This window comes from Macaca mulatta, chromosome 11, assembly GCF_049350105.2.
Source record: "Macaca mulatta isolate MMU2019108-1 chromosome 11, T2T-MMU8v2.0, whole genome shotgun sequence".
NCBI lineage: Eukaryota > Metazoa > Chordata > Mammalia > Primates > Cercopithecidae > Macaca > Macaca mulatta.
This window is the reverse complement of record NC_133416.1, coordinates 52,062,436-52,089,023: the sequence shown is the minus strand read 5'-3', so window position 1 is coordinate 52,089,023 and position 26,588 is coordinate 52,062,436. Positions and strand designations below refer to the sequence as shown.

At 40.7% G+C, this 26,588-nt stretch overlaps 1 long non-coding RNA gene and 2 pseudogenes across 3 annotated transcripts in view; 1 reads left to right on the top strand and 2 right to left on the bottom strand.

Annotated features, from left to right (window-relative positions):
* Positions 1–26,588, bottom strand: part of LOC144332823 (uncharacterized) — an 83,127-nt gene that overhangs the window by 54,100 nt on the left and 2,439 nt on the right. The window lies entirely within an intron of this gene.
* On the bottom strand, positions 122–1,536 carry LOC703372 (lupus La protein pseudogene; annotated as a pseudogene).
* On the top strand, positions 7,825–9,705 carry LOC701288 (rac GTPase-activating protein 1 pseudogene; annotated as a pseudogene). Its single transcript, XR_013400966.1, has one exon. The product of XR_013400966.1 is annotated as a rac GTPase-activating protein 1 pseudogene (transcript).

Here is a 26,588-nt window from a genome sequence, read left to right as displayed (position 1 = left end):
CTCACATATGGATATTGAAGTGGACCTAATTTGTTTTTCATTTTAAAAGCTCCCCAAAACAAAAGCAGCTTAAAACCTAATTAAAATAAATAAAAAATGTGTTTACTAAACTACTGGTTTACTAAGCTACTGACACCATTTGCTGTTGTTTTGATGCAGGTTCTTCTGTCTGTTTCTTCTCTTGCTCGTTTCACTAGTCTAGTTGCACCATTTTCATCCTGTTCACCATCATTAGCAGATTTAGTTTTTTTTTTTTTTTTTTGAGATGGAGTCTCGCTCTGTCACCCAGGCTGGAGTGCAGTGGCCGGATCTCAGCTCACTGCAAGCTCCGCCTCCCGGGTTCACGCCATTCTCCTGCCTCAGCCTCCCGAGTAGCTGGGACTACAGGCGCCCGCCACCTCGCCCGGCTAGTTTTTTGTATTTTTTAGTAGAGACGGGGTTTCACCGTGTTAGCCAGGATGGTCTCGATCTCCTGACCTCGTGATCCGCCCGTCTCGGCCTCCCAAAGTGCTGGGATTACAGGCGTGAGCCACCGCGCCCGGCCAGATTTAGTTTTTTTAAACTTGAAACGTACTTTTCCTTTAGCAGACCCAGGCCAGACAGCTTAATTACCTGTTCCTCTTCCTTTAAATCTGCAACGTTTTGACTTCTATTTGTTTAGGGATTCTTGTGTTGGTCTTCTAAGATTTTTTTCAATGCTTCTTTTTCCACCTCTCCTTCTAGTACTTCCCAATTCACTTCTTTGTTCCTTAATTGTAGGTTACCATTACTCGTGTCTTTGGCTTTACCCAATACTTCCTTGGCATTTACTTTAATTAGAATTATACATCCCCTGTTCTGCTCCTCTGACAAGGTCTATTCATTTTATTTCACCATGATTTGAGAAAAGAATGTGTAACTCTTCTCTACACGTCTGATCATCTAAGTCACCTGAAAATTTCAGCAAGCATCCAATCTTCTTCTAGATATTTCATTTCAGCATCTTCTTCTAACTTTTGTTTTTCTTCTCACTCTTTGTTAGCTCTTAATTTAGCTTCCACTTCATTTTGTTCTCTTTCTTCTTTTTTTTTTTTTTTTTTTTTTGTGTGTGTGTGTGTCAAAGTAATCTTCCTTGAAAAGTATTAGCAGGTCTGTGCTTTTGTATTTCTGGCCAGGGGTCTCTACAAATTTCTTGGCAGATTCAATGCTACCAAACATAGCAAAAACTGATCCCTTAAATGCTTTATGCAATGTTCCTCTCATCTGAATATTGTACTTGACCTTTATCTTTTAGCCATTCTTTTATGTCATCATGAGTTGCATCAGTTGGGAAGCCGTTGATATAAACAGATCTGTTTTTACATCAGTTTTAGACTCATCAGTCATTTCTGGGAGGGGCTTGCTTGAAGACCTTCTGAATTTAGTTTTATCTTCACTGATTTCCATGAGTTCTGCCTTGGATTTTCTAAGTGCTTCTGCAGTTACAGTAAAGTCTATTATTAGATGACTTGACCTGTTGAATTTCATTATCTTCAAAGGTACCCAGCTTTCAATCATAGTGCACTGCAGCCTCAAACTCCTGGGGTGAAGAGATCCTCCCACCTCAGCCTCTGTAGTAGTTGGGGCTATAGATGTTCACCATAGAACAAAATATGCCAGGGCCGAGTGCAGTGGCTCATGCCTGTAATCCTAGCACTTTGGGAGACCAAGGAAGGAGGGTCACTTCTGGCCAGGAGTTTGAGACCAGTCTAGTTAATATAGTGAGGCCCAGTCTCTCTATATAAATAAAATAAAATATTCAACAACTTCTCCATATCATCAAATACTTAATCGATGTTCAAATTTCCCTAATTACCTCATGCCTTTTTATCATTATTTTATTCTAATCGTGATCCAAGCCAAGTCTATCTGTTGCATTTAATTGATTTAGATCTCTTTTTAATCTGTAACAGTTCCCTCTTTTTTTTTTCTTCATTTATTTAACAATGAAGTCAGTTATTTGTTGTGTAGAATGTCTCACATTCTGGATTTTAGAGATTGTATACCTGAGGAGTTACTTAATATGTTAATATGTTTCTCTATTTCCTGCATTTCCTGTAGAGGTTTGATCAAAATATATAACTGCCAAGAAATTTGTGTGTGTGTGTGTGTGTGTGTATATATATATACACACATATATATATATATATATTTTTTTTTTTTGGGGGGGGGGTCTCATTCTGTCACCCAGGCTGGAGTGCAGTGGCACAATCTTGGCTCACTGCAACCTCCACCTCCTGGGCTCAAGCGATCCTCCCACCTCAGCCTCCTAAGTAGCTGGGATTACAGGTATGTACCACCATGCTGGGCTAATTTTTGTATTTTTTGGTAGATATGGGGTTTTGTCATGTTGCCCAGGCTGGTCTTGAACTCCTGGACTCAAGTGATTTCCCTCCTCGGCCTCCCAAAGGGATTACAGGGGTGAGCCACTGTACCCAGCCAGATTAAAGATTTATTTCAATGTTTTTGGCAAAATTTATTTCAGAGGTTGGGATCTGGTTAGTCTAGAATGGTCTCAGTTGGATCAATTGAGCTCTACTCCATGTTGTCTCTCCTCTTTCAGGGGGTGACCCTAGGTTTATTCCCATAGAGATTGCAGGGTGTTCAAGGAAGGCTGATATTGTTTAGTTACCCTCATGCTGTTTTCATGATAGTGAGTTCCCAAAAGATCTAATGGTTTTATAAAGAGATTTTCCCCTTTACTTGGCACTTCTCCTTACTGCCACCATGTGAAGAAGGACGTGTTTGCTTCCCTTTCCACCATGATTTTAAGTTTCCTGCGGACTCCCCAGTCCTGCGGAACTGTGAGTCAATTAAACTTCTTTCCTTTATAAATTACCCCATTTTGGACAGTTCTTTATAGCAGTGTGAGAATGGACTAGTACTGTAAATTGGTACTGAGTAGTGGGGTGCTGCTATAAAGATACCCCAAAATGTGTAAGCAACTTTAAAACTTGGTAACAGGTAAAAGTTGGAACAGTTTGAAGGGCTCAGAAGAGAGGAAAATGTGGGAAACTTTGGAACTTCCTAGAGACTTCTTTAACCAAATGCTAATAGTGATATGGACAATGAAGTCCAGGCTGAAGTGGTCTCACATGGAGATGAGGAACTTCTTGGTAACTGGAGTGTATTATTCCCTTTTCATGCTGCTGATAAAGACATGCCGGTACTGGGAAGAAAAAGAGGTTTAATTGGACTTATAGTTCCACATGGCTGGGGAGGCCTCAGAATCATGGTAGGAGGCAAAAGGCACTCCTTACATGGTGGAGGCCAGAGAAAATGAGAGAGATGCAAAAGTAGAAACCCCTGATAAAACCATCAGATCTCATGAGACTTATTCGCTACCATAACATTATGGGAGAAACTGCCCCCATGATTCAAATTATGTCCCACCGGGTCCCTCCCACAATACATGGGAATTATTGGAGTACAGTTCAAGTTGAGATTTGGGTGGGGACACAGAGCCAAACCATATCATGGAGTAAATGTGACTCTTGCTATGCTTTAGAAAAGAGACTAGTGGCATTTTGCCCCTGCCCTAGATATCTGAAGAACTTTGAACTTGAGAGAGGCAATTTAGGGTATCTGGTGAAAGAAATTTTTAAGTGGCAAAGCCTTCAAGAGAAAGCAGAGCATAAAAGTTTGAAAAATTTGCAGCCTGATGATGCACTAGAAAAGAAAACCTCATTTTCTGGGGAGAAATTCAAGCCAGCTGCAGAAATTTGTATAAGTAATGAGGAGCTGAATGGTAATCACCAAGACAATGGGAAAAATGTCTCCAGGGCATATCAGAAACCTTCACAGCAGCCCCTCCCATCATAGGCCCAGAGGCCTCAGAAGGAAAAATGGTTCTGTGGACCAGGACCAGGGCCCCCCCAGCTCTGTGCAGCCTTAGGACGTGATGCCCTGTATCCCAGCTGCTTCAGCTCCAGTCATGGCTAAAAGTTGCCAACATACAGTTCAGGCCATTGCTTCAAAGGGTGCAAGTCCTAAGCCTTGGCAGTTTTCACTTGGTGTTGGGCATGTGGGTGCACAGAAGTTCAAGAATTGAAGTTTGGGAACCTCTGCCTAGATTTCAGAGGATATATGGAAATGCCTGGATGTCTAGGCAGAAGTTTGTTGCAGGACCGGAACTCTCATGGAGAGCCTCTGTTAGGGTGGTGCAGAAGGGAAATGTGGGGTCGGGAGCCACCCTACAGAGTCTCTACTGGGGCACTGCCTTGTGGAGCTATGAGAAGAGGCCACCATCCTGCAGACTCCAGAATGGTAGATCCATTGACAGCTTGCATCGTGTGCCTGGAAAAGCCACAGACATTCAATGCCAGCCATGAAAGAAGCTGAGAGCAGGCTGTATCCTGCCAAGTCACAGGGTTAGAGTTGCCCAAGGCCATGGGAGCCCTTCTGTCACATCAGTGTGACCTAGATATGAGACATGGAGTCAGAGGAAATCATTTTGAAACTTTAAGGTTAATGACTGCCCTATTGGATTTGGGACTTGCATAAGGCCTGCAGCCCCATTGTTCCGGCAAATTTCTCCCATTTGGAATGGGTGTATTTACCCAATGCCTGTACCCCCATTGTACCTAGGAAGTAACTAACTTGCTTTTCAATTTTACAGGCTCATAGGCAGAAGGGATTTGCCTTGTCTCAGATGAGACTTTGGACTTGGACTTCTGTATTAATGCTAGAATGAGTTAAGACTTTGGGGAACTGTTGGGAAGGTATAATTAGTTTTGAAATGTGAGAATATGAGAATTATATGGTTTGTCTGTGTCCTCACCCAAATCTCATCTTGAATTGTAATTCCCATCATCCCCACATGTCGTGGGAAGGACTCACTGGGAGGTTATTGAATCATGGGAGTGGTTATCCTCATGCTGTTCTTGTGACAGTGAGTGAGTTCTCACGAGATCTGTTGGTTTTATAAGGGGCTTTTCCCCCTTTGCTCAGTACTTCTCCTCCCTGCCACCATGTGAAGAAGGACATGTTTGCTTTCCCTTCTGCCATAATTGTGTTTCCTGGAGCCTCCACAGCCCTGCAGAACTGTGAGTCAATTAAACCTGTTTCCTTTATAAATTATTCAGTCTTGGGCAGTTCTTTATAGCAGCATGAGAACAGACTAATACAAAGGCAGAAGAAACTCACAAGTGCTTTGTCAAGCCCTTGCTTACTGTCTGTTGGCCAAAGGAAGTCACATGACTGAGTTCAAAGTTGGAGTGTGAGACACTGGATGCATAGAGGTCACTAACCGGGGCCTTTAAAAGCTAACATACAATACAGTTATCAGGTTGTCTATTTTGTCATATTAAATTGATCAGTAGATTCAAGTGTTGCCTTCTCAATATGCCAACTTTCAGGTAATGATGATACACCAATTCTATCATTACTTCTGCATTTATTGGTCTACACTTAAATTCTTCTGTAAAGGAGCACTTACCCCCTATAAATTATTTGCTTATGCTAAAATACACAATGAACATGTATTTACATGTATTTGTTATTTTCATAGTAGTGAATTGGTACCATAGCATTCCAAGGGAGCTAATGAGTTTTTTTTAAAAAAATTATCATTTTCGACTCATGGATTTTTAACCTACTTGAGGTATTTTGGTCCATTATAGTCATTATTCCTTTTCATACTTGATATGGTTTGGCTCTGTGTCCTCACCCATATCTCATCTTGAATCGTATTCCCATAATTCCCATGTGTTATGGGAGGGACCCAGTGGGAGATAACTGAATCATGGGGGTGGTTTCTCCCATACTGTTCTCATGGTAGTAAATAAGTCTCACAAGATCTGATGATTTGATAAGGGAAACATGTTTAGCTAGGTTCTCATTCTCTCTCTTGCCTGCTGCGATGTAAGATGTGCTTTTTGCCTTATGCCATGATTCTGAGGCCTCTCCAGCCACGTGGCACCGTAAGTCCAATGAAATTTCTTTCTTTCGTAAATTGCCCAATCTTGGGTATGTCTTTATCAGTAATGCGAAAACAAACTAATACAATACTCAAGCTGCCCCATCTTGTCCTAGTGGCAGTACCTTCAATTGGGCTCCTGTGTCTTTTTGATGTGATCCCAGATAGCTTTCTTGCTTCCTTATATGGCTAGATCTTCCAAGCTCATCCTGCTGCAGAGGTGGATTCAGCTGTTTCTCCAGAGAGTCCTGTTTCCTTTTACTGGGGAATATTTAAAGACCACACAATATGGGTTCTAGGAGATAGGAGGGTTAAACAACAGATTCTGTGTGAACAACATTACAGTCTTGCAAATGTGGTAGACATGTAGGTGTAATTTGTTTGTTTTCTTTTGTAATATACTAACCTCCACTTCATTCTTCTGGGAACAGCATTTCATCTTTTGGGAAATTGGTTTTTTCTCACTTTAGTCATTTGTTTTTAGTCATCATACTCTTCCTCTCTAGGTCTAAGCACAGGCATGTCACCAAAGTCCTCTGCTAGAATCTTTTGAACTGGAATAGGAGAAAGAATTAAGTTACTAACAAAATTTTGAGAGGTGCTGGAGCTGTCCGTTAGCCGTAATGTCTACTGTGTGTAGGAAGCTGGTTTCATATCCCATATGGTTTGGCTCTGTGTCCCCACACAAATCTCATGTTGAATTGTAGTTCTCAATGTTGGAGGAGGGACCTGGTGGGAGGTGATTGGATCATAGGGGCAGATTTCCCCCATGCTGTTCTCCTGATAGTGAGTTCTCACAAGATCTGATGGTTTAAAAGTGTGTGGCACTTCTCCTCTTGTGCACTTTCTCTCTTCTGCTACCATGTGAAGAAGGTTCTTGTTTCCCCCTTCACCTTCTACCGTGATTGTAAGTTTCCTAAGGCCTTGCAATCATGCTTCCTATACAGCCTGTGGAACTGAGTCAATTAAACCTCTTTTCATAAATTACCCAGTCTCTGGTAGTTCTTTATAGCTGTGTGAGAACAGACTAATGTAACATCCTTGGTGAATTCAGTGTCTATGGGGATATTTCATCTATTGTCTCCACCTCAGATATCTCTTTGTCAAACGTATTGGCTTGGACTTGTTGCCACTTTAGCCTCTCACTCCCATTACCATTATCTTAGAATGTTTCATTAACTGGAACTGCTCTGCTTCTGAAATTGTAACATTTGCAGCCACCTCACTGATCACAATCATTTCTTTCACCAGTGCTCTCACTTTGGCATTTATGATTCACAAATTTTATACCCTACTGAGATTGCTGGTCCCCTTATTTCTCAGGGTTTCTCCTATCTTCCCTTTCCAGTCTACCCTACAAAATGCATATCTTTACTCATGCTCATTGCTCCTGGGTTATTTTTCAAGAGCCTGCCTGCAGAACTGTTACTATGAAACAGTCCAACTCTCCCTTCTAGTCTTGGGTCCTTTTCGAGAAAAGTACACAATAGTATGTGCCTATTAAAAAGCCACTAAAAATTCATGGTCTGAGGCCTCAGCTGAGATCTACTGTGTTATCTGGCACTTTCCTCTCTGATATGGTTAGGTTTTGCGCTCCCATCCAAATCTCATCTTGAATCGTGAATCCCATAATCCCCAGTTGCAGAGGGATAGACCTGGTGGGAGGGGGCGCTGTTCCCCATGCTGTTCTCTTGATAGTGTGAGTTTTCACGAGATCTGATGGTTTTATAACTGTCTGATAGTTCCTCCTTCTCACGCTTGCTCTCTCTCATCTGCTGCCATGTTAAGATGTGCCTCAGGAGCTGGCCGCGGGGCCGCTGCTCTGCCATTGGTTGAGGCGCAGAGCGAAGTGAAGGGCTGCCCAGGTGAGGCCAGGCTGACGGAAAAAGATGGATACTACTATACTGAATATGCAGAATCTGTTTGAGCAGCTTGTGCGTGGGGCGGAGATTCTCAGTGAAGGAAACGAACTGCAATTTATCCAGCTGGTGAAGGACTTTGAGGATTTCTTTAAAAAGTGGGAGAGGACTGACTATGAGCTGGGGGAAATACAAGGATCTTTTGATAAAAGCAGAGACTGAGTGAAATGCTCTGGATGTTAAGCTGAAGCATGCATATAATCAGGTGGATGCAGACATCCAAACGGAGAGCTGAGGCTGACTGCCAAAAGCTGGAATGACAGATTCAGCTGATTCGAGAGATGTTCATGTGTGACATATCTGGCCAACTAAGCGGGGAGCAAAAATCAGCTTTGGCTTTTCTCAACAGAGGCCAACCATCCAGCAGCAAGCTGGGAACAAAAGACTATCAATCATCGATGAATCTGGTTCCATTTTATCAGATATCAGCTTTGACAAGACTGATGAATCACTGGATTGGGACTCTTCTTTGGTGAAGACTTTCAAGCTGAAGAAGAGAGAAAAGAGGCGCTCTAGTAGCCGACAGTTTGTTGATGGTCCCTCTGGACCTGTAAAGAAAATCCGTTCCATTGGCTCCACAGTAGACCAGGGGAATGAATCCATAGTTGCAAAAACTACCGTGACTGTTCCCAGAGATGGCGGGCCCATCAAAGCTGTGTCCACTATTGAGACTGTGCCATATTGGATCAGGAGCCAAAGGAAAACAGGTACTTTACAACCTTGGAACAGTGACCCCACCCTGAACAGCAGGCAGCTGGAGCCAAGAACTGAGACAATGTGGGCACGCCAGAGAGTAACAGAGGGATGTACCTGCATGACTTTGTCTCTAAGACGGTTATTAAACCTGAATTCTATGTTCCATGTGGAAAGCAGATAAAATTTGGGAAACTATCTCTGAAGTGTGGAGACTGTTGTGTGGTCTGTCATCCAGAATGTCGGGACCACTGTCCCCTTACCTGCATTCGTACTCTGATAGGAACACCTGTCAAGATTGGAGAGGGAATGCTGGCTTACTTTGACCTCTCCAATGATCCCCTCCATTGTTGTGCATTGTGTAAATGAGATTGAGCAGAGAGGTCTTACTGAGACACACCTGTATAGGATCTCGGGCGGTGACCGCACAGTAAAAGCTGAAAGAGAAATTCCTCAGAGTGAAAACCGTACCCCTCCTCAGCAAAGTGGATGATATCCACGCTATCTGCAGCCTTCTAAAAGACTTTCTTCGAAACTTCAAAGAACCTTTCACCTAAACAAAGCTTTTATGGAAGCAGCAGAAATCACAGATGAAGACAACAGCATAGCTGCCATGTACCAGGCTGTTGGTGAACTGCTCCAGGTCAACAGGGACACACTGGCTTTCCTCACGATTCACTTGCAGAGAGTAGCTCAGAGTCCACACACTAAAATGAATGCTGCCAATCTGGCTAAAGTCCTTGCCCTATAATAGTGGCTCATGCTGTGCCCAATCCAGACCCAGTTACAATGTTACAGGACATCAAGTGTCAACTCAAGGTGGTCAAGCGCCTGCTTTCCTTGCCCCTGGAGTATTGGAGTCAGTTCACCATAGTGGAGCAAGAGAACATTGACCCCTTACATGTCATTGAAAACTCAAATGCCTTTTCAACATCACAGACACCAGATATTAAAGTGAGTTTACTGGCATCTGTGACCACTCCTGGACATCAGCTTCTCAAGACTCCTTCATGTAGTTCCCTGTCACAGAGAGTCAGTTCCACCCTCACAAAGAACACTCCCAGATTTGGAAGCAAAAGCAAGTTTGCCACCAACCTAAGACGACAAGGCAACTGCTTTACTTCTTCAATGTTCCAGTGAAGTCACATCTGCCTATTACTCCCAGCACTGACTGACTATAAGAAAGGACACCTGTACTCTCTGCTCTGCAGCCTCCTGTACTCATTACTACCTTTAGCATTCTCCAGGCTTTTATTCAAGTTTAATTTTGCATGAGGGTTTTACTAAAATTACATGTATCTCCCCTTCCTTCTCCTCGAGTCACATAATATCAGTACCTTGTTCCGGTCATTGTTGGGAGCTTTTAGATGAGAGATCTTTCCAAGGGTAGCAGGGTTAGTATGGAATTGATTGTGATTCTTTTGGGGGAAGGGGGGTTATTATCCCTTTGGCTTAAAGTCAAATGCTGCTCATGGAATGAATGATCTTTCTCTAGTTTCATTTATAACTGATTTCCATGAGACAATGACAAAAACCCTACCTATCTGATAAGATTGACTTGTCTCAGGGTGGGAAGTGGGAGGGTGGGGCAAAGAAAGGATTACACCAGAAGATTTAGGATGCCTCCTTTTAAGACCTGGAAATTCTCATTCCCCATTATGAACAGAGCTATAATATGGAGCTTTCATAAAAATGGGATGCATTGAGGACAGAACTAGTGATGGGAGTATGCGTAGTTTTAATCTGGATGATTAGGTCTTTAATAGTGTTGAGTGGCACAACCTTGTAAATGTGAAAGTACAACTTGTATTTATCTCTAATATGCCATTGGCTGAACTTTGGGTTAACTTGGGGTCAAAGTCAGTTTTTGTTTTAAAATTGAATTCATTCTGATGCTTGACCCCCATACTCCCAATCTTGTCCAGTGGAGCCCAACTTCTAAAGATCAATATGTGATCCTTTGGCATCTCTACTAACAATAAAGAATAGGCTATAAGGAAGATGGTAAATATTTTATGTGGTAAGAAAAGCCACAGTCATTTTTTCTTTGCACTTTGGATGCTGAAATTTTCCCATGGAACACAACCACATCTAGACAGATGTTAGGGTTTTCTTTTGTTAAAATTATTCTTAATTTCTGTAAAAATGATTTCCTTCTATAGAATGTTTAACTTTATATTGAGCCTTATCTGTAAAACACCTATTTAGAATAATATTTGGAAAAAAGTAAATGGCTTTTTCAACATGGAAAACAAAACAAAACAAAAAAGATGTGCCTCTTCCCCTCCCGCCATGATTGTTGTAAGTTTCCTGAGGCCTTCCCAACCCTGCAGAACTATGAATCAATTAAACGCCTTTTCTTTATAAATTATCCAGCATTGGGCAGTTCTTTACAGCCATGTGAAAACAGACTAATACATTCATACATTCTCGTCTCAGATGGCTATTCCAGACCTTCCCCTAGCTCCTCTCCTTACTACAGCAGACTCTAGTCTCTTGCCCTCAATCTCAGCTGATGACCTCATTTTAAACTTTCTGTTAACAATTACTCTGATTTGCTTTTAAGTGTCAGACACTGAGCAAGATGTTTTGAATGCATTATCGTATTTACACATCAAAATAGTGCTATGAGTTAGGGATAAATATCCCATTTCACCTAAGAGAGGTTAAACAACTGTCCCATGAGTGTCCAGTATACTTGTATAACAAACCACCCCAATTTATTGGCTTAAAATAATTAACTAGAGTAATTTCTTTTGAGTTCTGAGTCCATTGGCTGGTTCTGCTGCTCTGGACTGGACTCAGTCATGCATCTGCTGTCAGCTGGCAGGTCAGCTGGGATCTTGGGACAATCCTGCTTTGCTCCATGTGGTCTCTTATCTCCTCCCATGGGCTACACCAGGTCTATTTTCACATATTAACAAGAGTTCATGAAAGGAAGTAGAAACACACAAGTGTCCTTCAAGCCTCTGCTTGCTATCCCATGGGATGAAATAAGTCCCATGATTAAGCCCAGAGTCAGAATGGGAGTGAACTACAAAACTGTAGTGGGGAGGGAACTCATAGTTTGGACTATAAATGAAATTGATCTACCACACATAGCTAATCAGTTGTACAGATGAATTTCAAACCCAGATCTCTTAACACAGAGCCCATTTTCTTTCCTCTATACTCACAGCTGCTTCACCAGAAAAAAATCCAGAAATCAGGAGGCAAGAATTCTAATGTTTTTCTTCCCCCTTCTCACAAAGTCTCTCTGAATCCATTTTTATCTCTTTTCTCTCATGTGAGGAAAAGTGTTGCCCCTTCTTTGTTCAATTTTAATTGCCCCACTAGGACTATGGATCCTACTTTTTCCTTCCTCCTCAAGAACTTTGCTTCCTTAAACACCCCCATCTATCCTTAACCTTCAGCCTCTCCTCTGCAGTGCCCCTTTTCTCTCATCATATAAATATCCTTGACTCTTCTTTTAATCACATGATTTCCTTTAGCTTTCCCTTTGTGTTTCTTCAACCTCCCCATTGCCACCTTTTTACCTTCTACTGGCATTCAGCAGTCCACAAACTAGTTTCTGGCTCCCTTGCCCCCATGAAAAGAGGCTCTTGCCCAAGTCACTCATGATCAAGTTATTTATTTTTTTGGTCTGAGGCATTTTTAGAGTTAGTATATTAAGGTCGGTGAGGATAAGCTGTGGAAACCAATTCCTAAATCTTAATGGGATTGCCAATAAAAGCTTAGTTTTCATTTAGGTCATGATCTCCTCATGTATTTGCTTGTTGGCATTCCCTGTGGTGACCTGGGTCCTTAGGCTCCTTTCATCTTGTGGCTCCACCATCTCTTATGGACTTAAGGCCCTCCACTGGAGCTCTGCATCTGGCAGCTGAGGAGCGAAGAGTGTGGAAGATTGTTTGAGTTGTTAGAAGGGGGCAGGGCCAGGGAGAAATTTATCACTTCTACCTTTATTCCATTGGCCATAACACAGCCTGCAAGGAAGGCTGGAACATGCATTGCAGCTGTCTTCCAGTTGGAAAATTAAACTGTTGAGTATACAGCAGTTCTTTACCAAAGTCTGCCATCGTTTCTTTCTGAAACTCTCTCCTGTGTCTTCCATGACACCATTTTCTCTTGGTTTGTCTTCAAATCCTGGCTGTTTATTTTCAGTCTCTCACAGATCTTCTTTTATTCATTTCCTTAAATGTTGGCATCCTGCTGCACTTTGTTCTTAAGTCATTTCTCTTCTCACTAAATATTCTTCCTGGAACATTCCATAAATAACCAGCAGATCTATTTCCATCTTTTTGTTCAGACCCCGATGTAAAACCTGCTGTTCTTCCTTTAAGTCTCCATTTTGGTAAGTGGGCATCTTCTCCAGTCACCAAACCAGAAAATGAAGTGATCCTACATTCTTCTTTATCCTCTGTAACTGAAGGTTTCAGTCTCAGCACTACTGACATTTTGGGCCAGATAATTATTTGTTGCGGGAGAGGTTCTGCACATTGTAGAATGTTTAGCAGCATCCTTGGCCTTTACCTGCTAGATACCAGTAGGGAACCCCTTCCCACATTGTGACAATCCCCAAAAATATCCAGACATTGCCAAATGTCCCCTGGGGAGGGGGAGACTGTCTCCAGTTATCTCCAGTTAAGAACTGCCCTATAAAATCATCCAGTCCTACAGATTCAACCCTGTAGTTCAACATTTTCTTTCTTCATTTATATCTTTTTGCCATTCATTTCATCTTTTTTTTTTTTTTTTTTTGAGACAAAGTTTTACTCTGTCACCCAGGCTGGAGTGCGGTGGCACAATAACAGCTCACTGCAGCCTTGACCTCCTGGGCTAAAGTGATCCTCCGACCTCAGCCTCTCAAGAAGCTGGGACCACAAGAGCATGCCAACACACCCAAATAATGTTTTTGATTTTTTTTGTACAGATGGGGTCTCCCTATGTTGCCCAGGCTGGTCTCAAACTCCTGAGCTCAAGCAATCCTCCCACCTCGGCCTCCCAAAGTGCTAGAATTACAGGTATGAGCCACCTTGCCTGACCCATTTCATTAAATTTCACATAATTTCGCCTCTAGATGTTTCCAATTGCCTCCTCTCTGGCTGTGGCAAGCAAGTTTGCTGAACCAACAGTAATTCTTGACTCAAATATTCGTTGCTACCATGCACTAAAGAAAAATGGAATACTTATTTTTCAGCCTCATTTCCATCTAAGGATAACCAGTTGACACAATGTAGCATGGAATATTAGGTTCATGAAGGGAAGCTAGTTGAACTTAAAGGTTAACAGCAAAGCTTTGGAATCATCCAGCTTGGATCATTGCATCCCAGCCTCATCACTCTGACAATTGTGCCACCTTAGGAAAGTTATTTAAATTCTATGTGCCCCATCAGTAAAACTGGGATAATAGTAGTACCAACCTTATAGTATTATTGTGAAGATAAATGAGTTAATATGTATAAAGTGTTTAATACAGGCATTCCTTGTTTTATTGTTTCATTCCACTTTGCTTCATTGTGCTTCACAGAAATTGCATATTTTACAAATTGAAGATTTGTGTCAACCCTGCAAGGCTATCACTGAGCAAGGCTATCAGTACAATTTTTCCAACAGCATGTGTTCACTTTGTGTCTCTGTGTCACATTTTGGTAATTCTTGCAATATTTTGAAAGTTTTCATTATTATTATATCTGTTATGGTGATCTGTGATCTTTGACATTATTATAATGTCAAATTGTTTGTAATTGTTTGGGGGCACCAAGAACTGTGCCCATATAAGACAGTAAACTTAATAAATGTTGTATGTGGTCTGACCACTCCACCAACTGGCTGTTGGTTGTTTTCCCACCTCTCTGCCTCTCCTCATGCTTTCCCATTCCCTGAGACATAACAAGATTCAGCCAATTAAAAAGCCTAGTTTGTAAATGTTCAGGTGAAAGGAAAAGTCACACAACTCTCACTTTAAATCAAAAGCTAAAAATGATTAAGCTTAGTGAGGAAGGCATGTCAAAAGTCAAGACAGGCCAAAAGTTAGGCCTCTTGCACCAAACAGCTAAGTTGTGAATGCAAAAGGAAAGTTATTGAAGGAAATTAAAAGTGCTACTCTAGGGAACCCACACATGATAAGGAAATAAAACAGCCTTATTGCTGATATAGAGAAAGTTTAAGTGGTCTGGATAGAAGACCGAACCAACCACAGTATTTCCTTAAGCCAAAGCCTTAGCCAGAGAAAGGCCCCAACTTTCTTCAATTCTATGAAGGTTGTGGGAGGTGAGGAAGCTACAGAATAAAATGTGAAACTAACAGAAGTTGATTCATGCGGTTTAAGGAGAGAAGCCATCTCCATAACATAAGAGTGCAAAAGTGAAGTGCCAAGTGCTGGTGGAGAAGCTGAAGCATGTGTTCCAGAAGATCTAGCTGAGATCATCGATGGAGGTGGCTACACTAAACAACAGGTTTTCAATGTAAATGAAACAGTCTTCTGTTAGAAGAAGATGCCAGGTAGGACTTTCATAGCCAGAGAGGAGAAGTCAGTGCCTGGCTTTGAAGCTTCAAAAGCCAGGCTGACTCTCTTGTTAGGGGGTAATGCAGCCGGTGACTTTAAGTTGAAGCCAATGGTCATTTACTCTTATGAAAATACTAGGGGGGGCGGAGCAAGATGGCCGAATAGGAACAGCTCCAGTCTCCAACTCCCAGCGCGAGCGACACAGAAGACCGGTGATTTCTGCATTTTCAACTGAGGTACTGGGTTCATCTCACTGGGGAGTGCCGGACGATCGGTGCTGGTCAGCTGCTGCAGCCCGACCAGCAAGAGCTGAAGCAGGGCGAGGCATTGCCTCACCTGGGAAGCGCAAGGGGGAAGGGAATACCTTTTCCTAGCCAGGGGAACTGAGACACACAACACCTGGAAAATCGGGTAACTCCCACCCCAATACTGCGCTTTAAGCAAACAGGCACACCAGGAGATCATATCCCACACCTTGCCGGGAGGGTCCCACACCCACGGAGCCTCCCTCATTGCTAGCACAGCAGTCTTCGATATCGCGGCAAGGCAGTAGCAAGGCTGGGGGAGGGGCGCCCGCCATTGCTGAGGCTTAAGTAGGTAAACAAAGCTGCTGGGAAGCTCGAACTGGGTGGAGCTCACAGCAGCTCAAGGAAACCTGCCTGTCTCTGTAGACTCCACCTCTGGGGACAGGGCACAGTAAACAATAACAAACTCAGCCGAAACCTCTGCAGACGCAAACAACTCTGTCTGACAGCTTTGAAGAGAGCAGTGGATCTCCCAACACGGAGGTTGAGATCTGAGAAGGGACAGACTCCCTGCTCAAGTGGGTCCCTGACCCCTGAGTAGCCTAACTGGGAGACATCCCCCACTAGGGGCAGTCTGACACCCCACACCTCACAGGGTGGAGTACACCCCTGAGAGGAAGCTTCCAAAGCAAGAATCAGACAGGTACACTCGCTGTTCAGAAATATTCTATCTTCTGCAGCCTCTGCTGCTGATACCCAGGCAAACAGGGTCTGGAGTGGACCTCAAGAAATCTCCAACAGACCTACAGCTGAGGGTCCTGACTGTTAGAAGGAAAACTATCAAACAGGAAGGACACCTACACCAAAACCCCATCAGTACATCACCATCATCAAAGACCAGAGGCAGATAAAACCACAAAGATGGGGAAAAAGCAGGGCAGAAAAGCTGGAAATTCAAAAAATAAGAGCGCATCTCCCCCGGCAAAGGAGCACAGCTCATCGCCAGCAACGGATCAAAGCTGGACGGAGAATGACTTTGACGAGATGAGAGAAGAAGGCTTCAGTCCATCAAATTTCTCAGAGCTAAAGGAGGAATTACGTACCCAGCGCAAAGAAACTAAAAATCTTGAAAAAAAAGTGGAAGAATTGATGGCTAGAGTAATTAATGCAGAGAAGGTCATAAACGAAATGAAAGAGATGAAAACCATGACACGAGAAATACGTGACAAATGCACAAGCTTCAGTAACCGACTCGATCAACTGGAAGAAAGAGTATCAGCGATTGAGGATCAAATGAATGAAATGAAGCGAGAAGAGAAACCAAAAGAAAAAAGAAGAAAAAGAAATGAACAAAGCCTGCAAGAAGTATGGGATTATGTAAAAAGACCAAATCTACGTCTGATTGGGGTGCCTGAAAGTGAGGGGGAAAATGGAACCAAGTTGGAAAACACTCTTTAGGATATCATCCAGGAGAACTTCCCCAACCTAGTAGGGCAGGCCAACATTCAAATCCAGGAAATACAGAGAATGCCACAAAGATACTCCTCGAGAAGAGCAACTCCAAGACACATAATTGCCAGATTCACCAAAGTTGAAATGAAGGAAAAAATCTTAAGGGCAGCCAGAGAGAAAGGTCGGGTTACCCACAAAGGGAAGCCCATCAGACTAACAGCAGATCTCTCGGCAGAAACTCTCCAAGCCAGAAGAGAGTGGGGGCCAATATTCAACATTCTTAAAGAAAAGAATTTTCAACCCAGAATTTCATATCCAGCCAAACTAAGTTTCATAAGTGAAGGAGAAATAAAATCCTTTACAGATAAGCAAATGCTTAGAGATTTTGTCACCACTAGGCCTGCCTTACAAGAGACCCTGAAGGAAGCACTGAACATGGAAAGGAACAACCGGTACCAGCCATTGCAAAAACATGCCAAAATGTAAAGACCATCGAGGCTAGAAAGAAACTGCATCAACTAATGAGCAAAATAATCAGTTAATATCATAATGGCAGGATCAAGTTCACATATAACAATCTTAACCTTAAATGTAAATGGACTAAATGCTCCAATTAAAAGACATAGACTGGCAAACTGGATAAAGAGTCAAGACCCATCAGTCTGCTGTATTCAGGAGTCCCATCTCACACGCAGAGACATACATAGGCTCAAATAAAGGGATGGAGGAAGATTTACCAAGCCAATGGAGAATAAAAAAAAGTGGGGGTTGCAATACTAGTCTCTGATAAAACAGACTTTAAACCATCAAAGATCAAAAGAGACAAAGAAGGCCATTACATAATGGTAAAGGGATCAATTCAACAGGAAGAGCTAACTATCCTAAATATATATGCACCCAATACAGGAGCACCCAGATTCATCAAGCAAGTCCTTAGAGACTTACAAAGAGACTTAGACTCCCATACAATAATAATGGGAGACTTCAACACTCCACTGTCAACATTAGACAGATCAACGAGACAGAAAGTTAACAAGGATATCCAGGAATTGAACTCATCTCTGCAGCAAGCAGACCTAATAGACATCTATAGAACTCTCCACCCCAAATCAACAGAATATACATTCTTCTCAGCACCACATCGTACTTACTCCAAAATCAACCACATAATTGGAAGTAAAGCACTCCTCAGCAAATGTAAAAGAACAGAAATTATAACAAACTGTCTCTCAGACCACAGTGCAATCAAACTAGAACTCAGGACTAAGAAACTCAATCAAAACCGCTCAACTACATGGAAACTGAACAACCTGCTCCTGAATGACTACTGGGTACATAACGAAATGAAGGCAGAAATAAAGATGTTCTTTGAAACCAATGAGAACAAAGATACAACATACCAGAATCTCTGGGACACATTTAAAGCAGTGTGTAGAGGGAAATTTATAGCACTAAATGCCCACAAGAGAAAGCAGGAAAGATCTAAAATTGACACTCTAACATCGCAATTAAAAGAACTAGAGAAGCAAGAGCAAACACATTCGAAAGCTAGCAGAAGGTTAGAAATAACTAAGATCAGAGCAGAACTGAAGGAGATAGAGACACAAAAAACTCTCCAAAAAATCAATGAATCCAGGAGTTGGTTTTTTGAAAAGATCAACAAAATTGACAGACCACTAGCAAGACTAATAAAGAAGAAAATAGAGAAGAATCAAATAGATGCAATAAAAAATGATAAAGGGGATATCACCACCGACCCCACAGAAATACAAACTACCATCAGAGAATACTATAAACACCTCTACGCAAATAAACTAGAAAATCTAGAAGAAATGGATAATTTCCTGGACACTTACACTCTTCCAAGACTAAACCAGGAAGAAGTTGAATCCCTGAATAGACCAATAGCAGGCTCTGAAATTGAGGCAATAATTAATAGCCTACCAACCAAAAAAAGTCCAGGACCAGATGGATTCACAGCTGAATTCTACCAGAGGTACAAGGAGGAGTTGGTACCATTCCTTCTGAAACTATTCCAATCAATAGAAAAACAGGGAATCCTCCCTAACTCATTTTATGAGGCCAACATCATCCTGATGCCAAAGCCTGGTAGAGACACAACAAAAAAAGATAATTTTAGACCAATATCCCTGATGAACATCGATGCAAAAATCCTCAATAAAATACTGGCAAACCGGATTCAGCAACACATCAAAAAGCTTATCCACCATGATCAAGTGGGCTTCATCCCCAGGATGCAAGGCTGGTTCAACATTTGCAAATCAATAAACATAATCCAGCATATAAACAGAACCAAAGACAAGAAACACATGATTATCTCAATAGATGCAGAAAAGGCTTTTGACAAAATTCAACAGCCCTTCATGCTAAAAACTCTCAATAAATTCGGTATTGATGGAATGTATCTCAAAATAATAAGAGCTATTTATGACAAACCCACAGCCAATATCATACTGAATGGGCAAAAACTGGAAAAATTCCCTTTGAAAACTGGCACAAGACAGGGATGCCCTCTCTCACCATATTCAACATAGTGTTGGAAGTTCTGGCTAGGGCAATTAGGCAAGAGAAAGAAATCAAGGGTATTCAGTTAGGAAAAGAAGAAGTCAAATTGTCCCTGTTTGCAGATGACATGATTGTATATTTAGAAAACCCTATTGTCTCAGCCCAAAATCTCCTTAAGCTGATAAGCAACTTCAGCAAAGTTTCAGGATACAAAATTAATGTGCAAAAATCACAAGCATTCTTATACACCAGTAACAGACAAACAGAGAGCCAAATCATGAATGAACTTCCATTCACCATTGCTTCAAAGAGAATAAAATACCTAGGAATCCAACTCACAAGGGATGTAAAGGACCTCTTCAAGGAGAACTACAAACCACTGCTCAGTGAAATCAAAGAGGACACAAACAAATGGAAGAACATACCATGCTCATGGATAGGAAGAATCAATATTGTGAAAATGGTCATACTGCCCAAGGTAATTTATAGATTCAATGCCATCCCCATCAAGCTACCAATTAGTTTCTTCACAGAATTGGAAAAAACTGCTTTAAAGTTCATATGGAACCAAAAAAGAGCCCGCATCTCCAAGACAATCCTAAGTCAAAAGAACAAAGCTGGAGGCATCACACTACCTGACTTCAAACTATACTACAAGGCTACAGTAACCAAAACAGCATGGTACTGGTACCAAAACAGAGATATAGACCAATGGAACAGAACAGAGTCCTCAGAAATAATACCACACATCTACAGCCATCTGATCTTTGACAAACCTGAGATAAACAAGAAATGGGGAAAGGATTCCCTATTTAATAAATGGTGCTGGGAAAATTGGCTAGCCATAAGTAGAAAGCTGAAACTGGATCCTTTCCTTACTCCTTATACGAAAATTAATTCAAGATGGATTAGAGACTTAAATGTTAGACCTAATACCATAAAAATCCTAGAGGAAAACCTAGGTAGTACCATTCAGGACATAGGCATGGGCAAAGACTTCATGTCTAAAACACCAAAAGCAACGGCAGCAAAAGCCAAAATTGACAAATGGGATCTCATTAAACTAAAGAGCTTCTTCACAGCAAAAGAAACTACCATCAGAGTGAACAGGCAACCTACAGAATGGGAGAAAATTTTTGCAATCTACTCATCTGACAAAGGGCTAATATCCAGAACCTACAAAGAACTCAAACAAATTTACAAGAAAAAAACAAACAACCCCATCGAAAAGTGGGCAAAGGATATGAACAGACACTTCTCAAAAGAAGACATTCATACAGCCAAAGACACATGAAAAAATGCTCATCATCACTGGCCATCAGAGAAATGCAAATCAAAACCACAATGAGATACCATCTCACACCAGTTAGAATGGCAATCATTAAAAAGTCAGGAAACAACAGGTGCTGGAGAGGATGTGGAGAAATAGGAACACTTTTACACTGTTGGTGGGATTGTAAACTAGTTCAACCATTATGGAAAACAGTATGGCGATTCCTCAAGGATCTAGAACTAGATGTACCATATGACCCAGCCATCCCATTACTGGGTATATACCCAAAGGATTATAAATCATGCTGCTATAAAGACACATGCACACGTATGTTTATTGTGGCACTATTTACAATAGCAAAGACTTGGAATCAACCCAAATGTCCATCAGTGACAGACTGGATTAAGAAAATGTGGCACATATACACCATGGAATACTATGCAGCCATAAAAAAGGATGAGTTCATGTCCTTTGTAGGGACATGGATGCAGCTGGAAACCATCATTCTTAGCAAACTATCACAAGAACAGAAAACCAAACACCGCATGTTCTCACTCATAGGTGGGAACTGAACAATGAGATCACTTGGACTCAGGAAGGGGAACATCACACACTGGGGCCTATCATGGGGAGGGGGGAGGGGGGAGGAATTGCATCGGGAGTTATACCTGATGTAAATGACGAGTTGATGGGTGCAGCACACCAACATGGCACAAGTATACATATGTAACAAACCTGCATGTTATCCACATGTACCCTACAACTTAAAGTATAATAATAATAAATAAATTTAAAAAAATAAATAAATAAAAAAAAGAAGAAAGTTTAAAAAAAAAAAAGAAAGAAAGAAAATCCTAGGGCCTTTCACATTTCTTTCAAAATATTATTGCTCATTGACAATGCACCTCGTCATCGAAGAGCTCTCATGGAGCTATACAAGGAGATTAATGTTGTTTCCATGCTGCTAACACAATATCCCTTCTGCAGCCCATGGATCAAGGAGTCATTTCAACTTTTAAGTCTTATTCTTTAAACAAAATTTGTAAGGCTATAGCTGCCATAAAGGTGATTTCTCTGATGGATCAGGGAAAAGTAAATTGAAACATGCTGGAAAGGATTCACCATTCTAGATTCCATTAAGAACATTCATGATTCACGGGAAGAGGTCAAAATAACATTAACAGGAGTTCAGCAGAAGTTAATTCCAACCTTCATGCATTACTTTGAGGGGTTCAACACATTAGTGGAGGAAGGAACTGCAAATGTGCTATAAGTAGCAAGAGAACTAGAATTTATAAATGGAACCCGAAGACATGACTGAATTGCCCCAATCTCATGATCAAACTTGAACAGATGGGGAGTTGCTTCTCAGTGATATGCAAACTGGGTTCTTGAGATGGAACCTACTCTTGGTGAAGATACTGTGAACATTTTTGAAATGGCCACAAAGGATTTAGAACACTGCATAAACTCATTTGGTAAAGTAGTGGCAAGGTTTAAAAGGATTGACTCCAATTTTGAAATAAGTTCTACAATGGGTAAAATGCTATGGTATCAACCAGCATTTCATGCTACAAACAAATCTTTCCTGAAAGAAAGAGTCCATTGGTGTGGCAAATTTCACTGTTGTCTTATGTTAAGAAATTGCCACAGCTATCTCAATCCTTAGCCACCCTGGTCAGTCAGCAACCATCAACATCGATGCAAGACCTTCTACCAGCACAAAGATTATAACTCGCTAAAGGATCAAAGGAATATTAGCACTTTTTAGCAATAAAGTATTTTTAAATTAAGGTACGTACTTTTTAAAAGACATAATGATATTGCACACTTAATAGAGTGTAAACATAACTTTTATATGCTCTGGAAAACAAAAAAAAATTGTGTGACTTGGTTTTTTTTGATATTCACTTTATGGTGGTGGTCTAGAACTGAATTCACAATATCTCTGAGGTATGCCTGTACTGTGCCTGGCTGCATGGTCACTATTATATAGTGATGACAATAAGCATGTAATCACTCTTTTCCCTGCTCAATCTCAAATTTTACCACTTCACATCCTATCACCAACCGCTATTCACCTTTACTATTCAGTTCAGGGCCCAGCGCAGCAGCTCATGCCTGTAATCCGAGCACTTGGGGAGACCCAGGTGGGAGGATTACTTGACCGAGGCCAGGAGTTCCAGGAGTTCGAGAATTGTGTCTGCACTCCAGCCTGGGTGACAAAGTCAGATTCTGTCTTTAAAAAAAAAAAAAAAACTGAACAACAACAACAACAACAAGCAAACTCAGTTCAGTGAGACTACCTTTATTTCTGGGTTTTTTTTTTTTTTTTTAGTTTCCATAGGTTATTGGGTAACAGGTGGTGTTTGGTTACATAAGTTCTTTAGTGGCGATTTGTGAGAGTTTGGTGCACCCATCACCCGAACAGTATACATGGCACCCAATTTGTAGTCTTTTATCGCTCACTCCCCACTCAAGACTTTCCCCTGAGTCCCCAAAGTCCATTGTGTCATTTGTATGCCTTTGCATCCTCATAACTTAGCTTCCATATATGAGTGAGAACATACAATGTTTGGTTTTCCATTCCTGAGTTACTTCACTTAGAATAGTCTCCAATCTCATCCAGGTCACTGCAAATGTCATTCATTCACTCCTTTTTATGGCCGAGTAGTATTCCATCATATATATATATGATGGAATATATATGGAATATGTGTGTGTGTGTGTGTGTGTGTGTGTATATATATATATATATATATAAAACACACAGTTTCTTTATCCACTCATTGATTGATAGGTATTTAGGTTGGTTCCACATTTTTGCAATTGCAAATTGTGCTGCTATGAACATGAATGTTCGTATAATGACTGGTTTTCCTCTGGGTAGATACCCAGTAGTGAGACTGCTGGATCAAATGGTAGTTCTACTTTTAGTTCTGTAAGGAATGTCCACACTGTTTTCCATAGTGGCTGTACTAGTTTACATTACCACTAGCAGTGTAGAAGTGTTCCCTGTTCACCACATCTGTGCCAACATCTATTATTTTTATTTTTTATTTTTCGATTATGGCCGTTTTTGCAGGAGTAAGGTGGGATCACATCGTGGTTTTGATTTGCATTTCCCTGATCATTAGTGATGTTGTACACTTTTTGATATGTTTGTTGGCCATTTGTATATCTTCTTTTGAGAATTTTCTATTTATGTCGTTAGCCCACTTTTTGATGAGATTTTTTTTTCTTGCTAATTTGTTTGAGCTCATTGTATATTCTGGATATTAGACCTTTGCCAGATGTAGTTTGTGAAGATTTTTCTCCCACTCTGTGGATTGTCTGTTTACTCTGCTGACTGTGCCTTCGCTGTGCAAAAGCTCTTTAGTTTAATTAAGTCCCAGCTATTTATCTTTGTTTTTGTTGCATTTGCTTTTGGCATCTTAGTCATAAAATCCTTGCCTAAGGCAATGTCTCGAAGGGGTTTTCCAATGTTATCTTTTAGAATTTTTATAGTTTCAGGTTTTAGATTTAAGTCCTTGATCAATCTTGAGGTGATTTTTATATAAGGTGAGAGATGAGAATTGAGTTTCATTCTCCTACATGTGGCTAGCCAATTATCTCAGCACCATTTGTTGAATAGGGTGTCCTATCCCCACTTTATGTTTTTGTTTGCTTTGTCAAAGATCAGTTGGCTGTAAGTATTTGGGTTCTCTATTCTGTTCCATTGGTCTACGTGCCTATTTTTATACCAGTACCATGCTGTTTTGGTGACTGTGGCCTTATAGAGTTCGAAGTCAGGTAATGTGATGCCTCCAGATTTGTTCATTTTGCGTAGTCTTGCTTTGGCTATGTGGGCTCTTTTTTAGTTCCATATGAATTTTAGGATTGTTTTTTCCAATTTTGTGAAGAATGATGGTGGTATTTTGGTGGGAATTGTATTGAATTTGTAGACTGCTTTTGGCAGTATAATCATTTTCACAATATTGATTCTACCCATCCATGAGCATGAGATGTGTTTCCATTTATTTGTGTTGTCTATGATTTTTTTCCAGCAGCGTTTTGTACTTTTCCTTGTAGAGGTCTTTCACCTCACTGGTTAGATACATTCCTAAGTATTTTATTTTATTTTTTTGCAGCTATTGTAGAAGGGGTTGAATTCTTGATTTGATTCTCAGCTTGGTCGCTGTTGATGTATAGAAGAGCTACTGATTTGCGTATATTAATTTTGTATCTGGAATCTTTGCTGAATTTTTTTTATTATCAGTTCTGAGAGCTTTCTGGAGGAGTCTTTAGGGATTTTTAGGGAAACAATCATATCATCAGCACACAGCGACAGGTTGACTTCCTCTTTGCTGAGTTGGATGCCATTTATTTATTTCTGTTGTCTGATTGCTCTGGCTAGGACTCCCAGTACTACGTTGAAGAGAAATGGGGAGAATGTGCATCCTTAAGTTGTTCCAGTTCTCAGAAGGAATGCTTTCAACTTTTCCCCATTCAGTATTATGTTGGCTGTGGGTTTGTCAGAGATGGATGGCTTTTGTTACGTTGAGGTATGTTCCCTGTATGCCGATTTTGCTGAGAATTTTAATCATAAAGGAATGTTGGATGTTTTTGAATGCTTTTTCTGTGTCTACCAAGGTGATCATGCAATTTTTGCTTTTAATTCTGTTTATGTGGTGTATCACATTTACTGACTTGCATATGTTAAGCCATTCCTGCATCCCTGGTAGGAAACTCACTTGATCATGGTGGATTTTTTTTTTTTTTTTTTTTTTTTTTTTTTTTGCTATCTTGTTGGATTTGGTTAGATAGCATTTTGTTAAGGATTTTTGCATTTATGTTAATCAGAGATATTGGTCTGTAGTTTTCTTTTTTGGTTATGTCCTTCCATGGTTTTGGTATTAGGGTAATCCTGGCTTCACAGAATGATTTAGGGCAGATTCCCTCTTTCTCTATCTTGTGGAATAGTGTCAACAGGATTGGTACCAATTCTTTGGATGTCTGGTCGAATTCTGCTGTGAATCCGTCTGGTTCTGGACTGTTTTTGTCAGTAAATTTTAAATTGCCTTTTTAATCTCACTGCTTATTATTGGTCTGTTTAGGATATCTAATTCTTCCTGATTTATACTAGGAGGGTTGTATCTTTCCAGGAATTTATCCATCTCCTCTAGGTTTTCTAGTTTGTGTGCATAAGGATGTTCATAGTAGCCTTGAATGATCTTTTGCATTTCTGCAGTGTCAGTTGTAATATCTTCCATTACATTTCTAATTGAGCTGTTTGGATTTTCTCTCTTCTTTTCTTGGTTAATCTTGCTAATAGTCTATCAATTTTATTTATCTTTCCAAAGAACCAGCTTTTTATTTCATTCATCTTTTGTATTTTGTTTGTTTTAATTTCATTTAGTTTTGCTATGATCTTGGTTATTTCCTTTCTTCTGCTGGGTTTGGGTTTTGTTTGTTCTTTTTTCTCTAGTTCCTTGAGGTGCGACCTTAGATTGTCTGTTTGTGCTCTCTCATACTTTCTGATGTAGGTGTTTAGGGCTATGAACTTTCCTCTTAGCACGCCTTTGTTGTATCCCAGAGGTTTTGATAGACACCTAACACTGGAGCTCCTAATTTTATAAAACAATTACTAATACACCTAAGAAATGAGATAGATAGCAACACAATAGTAGTGGGGGGGCTTCATACTCCACTGACAGCACTGGACAGGTCATCAAGACAGAAAGTCAGCAAAGAAACAATGGATTTAAACTATATCCTGGAACAAATGGACTTAACAGATATTTACAGAACATTCTATCCAACAGCTGCAGAATATACATTCTATTTATCAGTGCACAGAACTTCCTCCAAGATAGCTTCAATAAATTTAAGAAAATTGAAATTATATCAAGCACTCTCTCAGACCACAGTGGAATAAAACTGAAAATCAACTCCAAAGGGAATCTTCAAAACAATGCAAATACATGGAAATTAAATAACCTGCTCCTGAATGATGATTGGGTCAAAAATGAAATCAAGATGGAAATTAAAAAATTCTTCA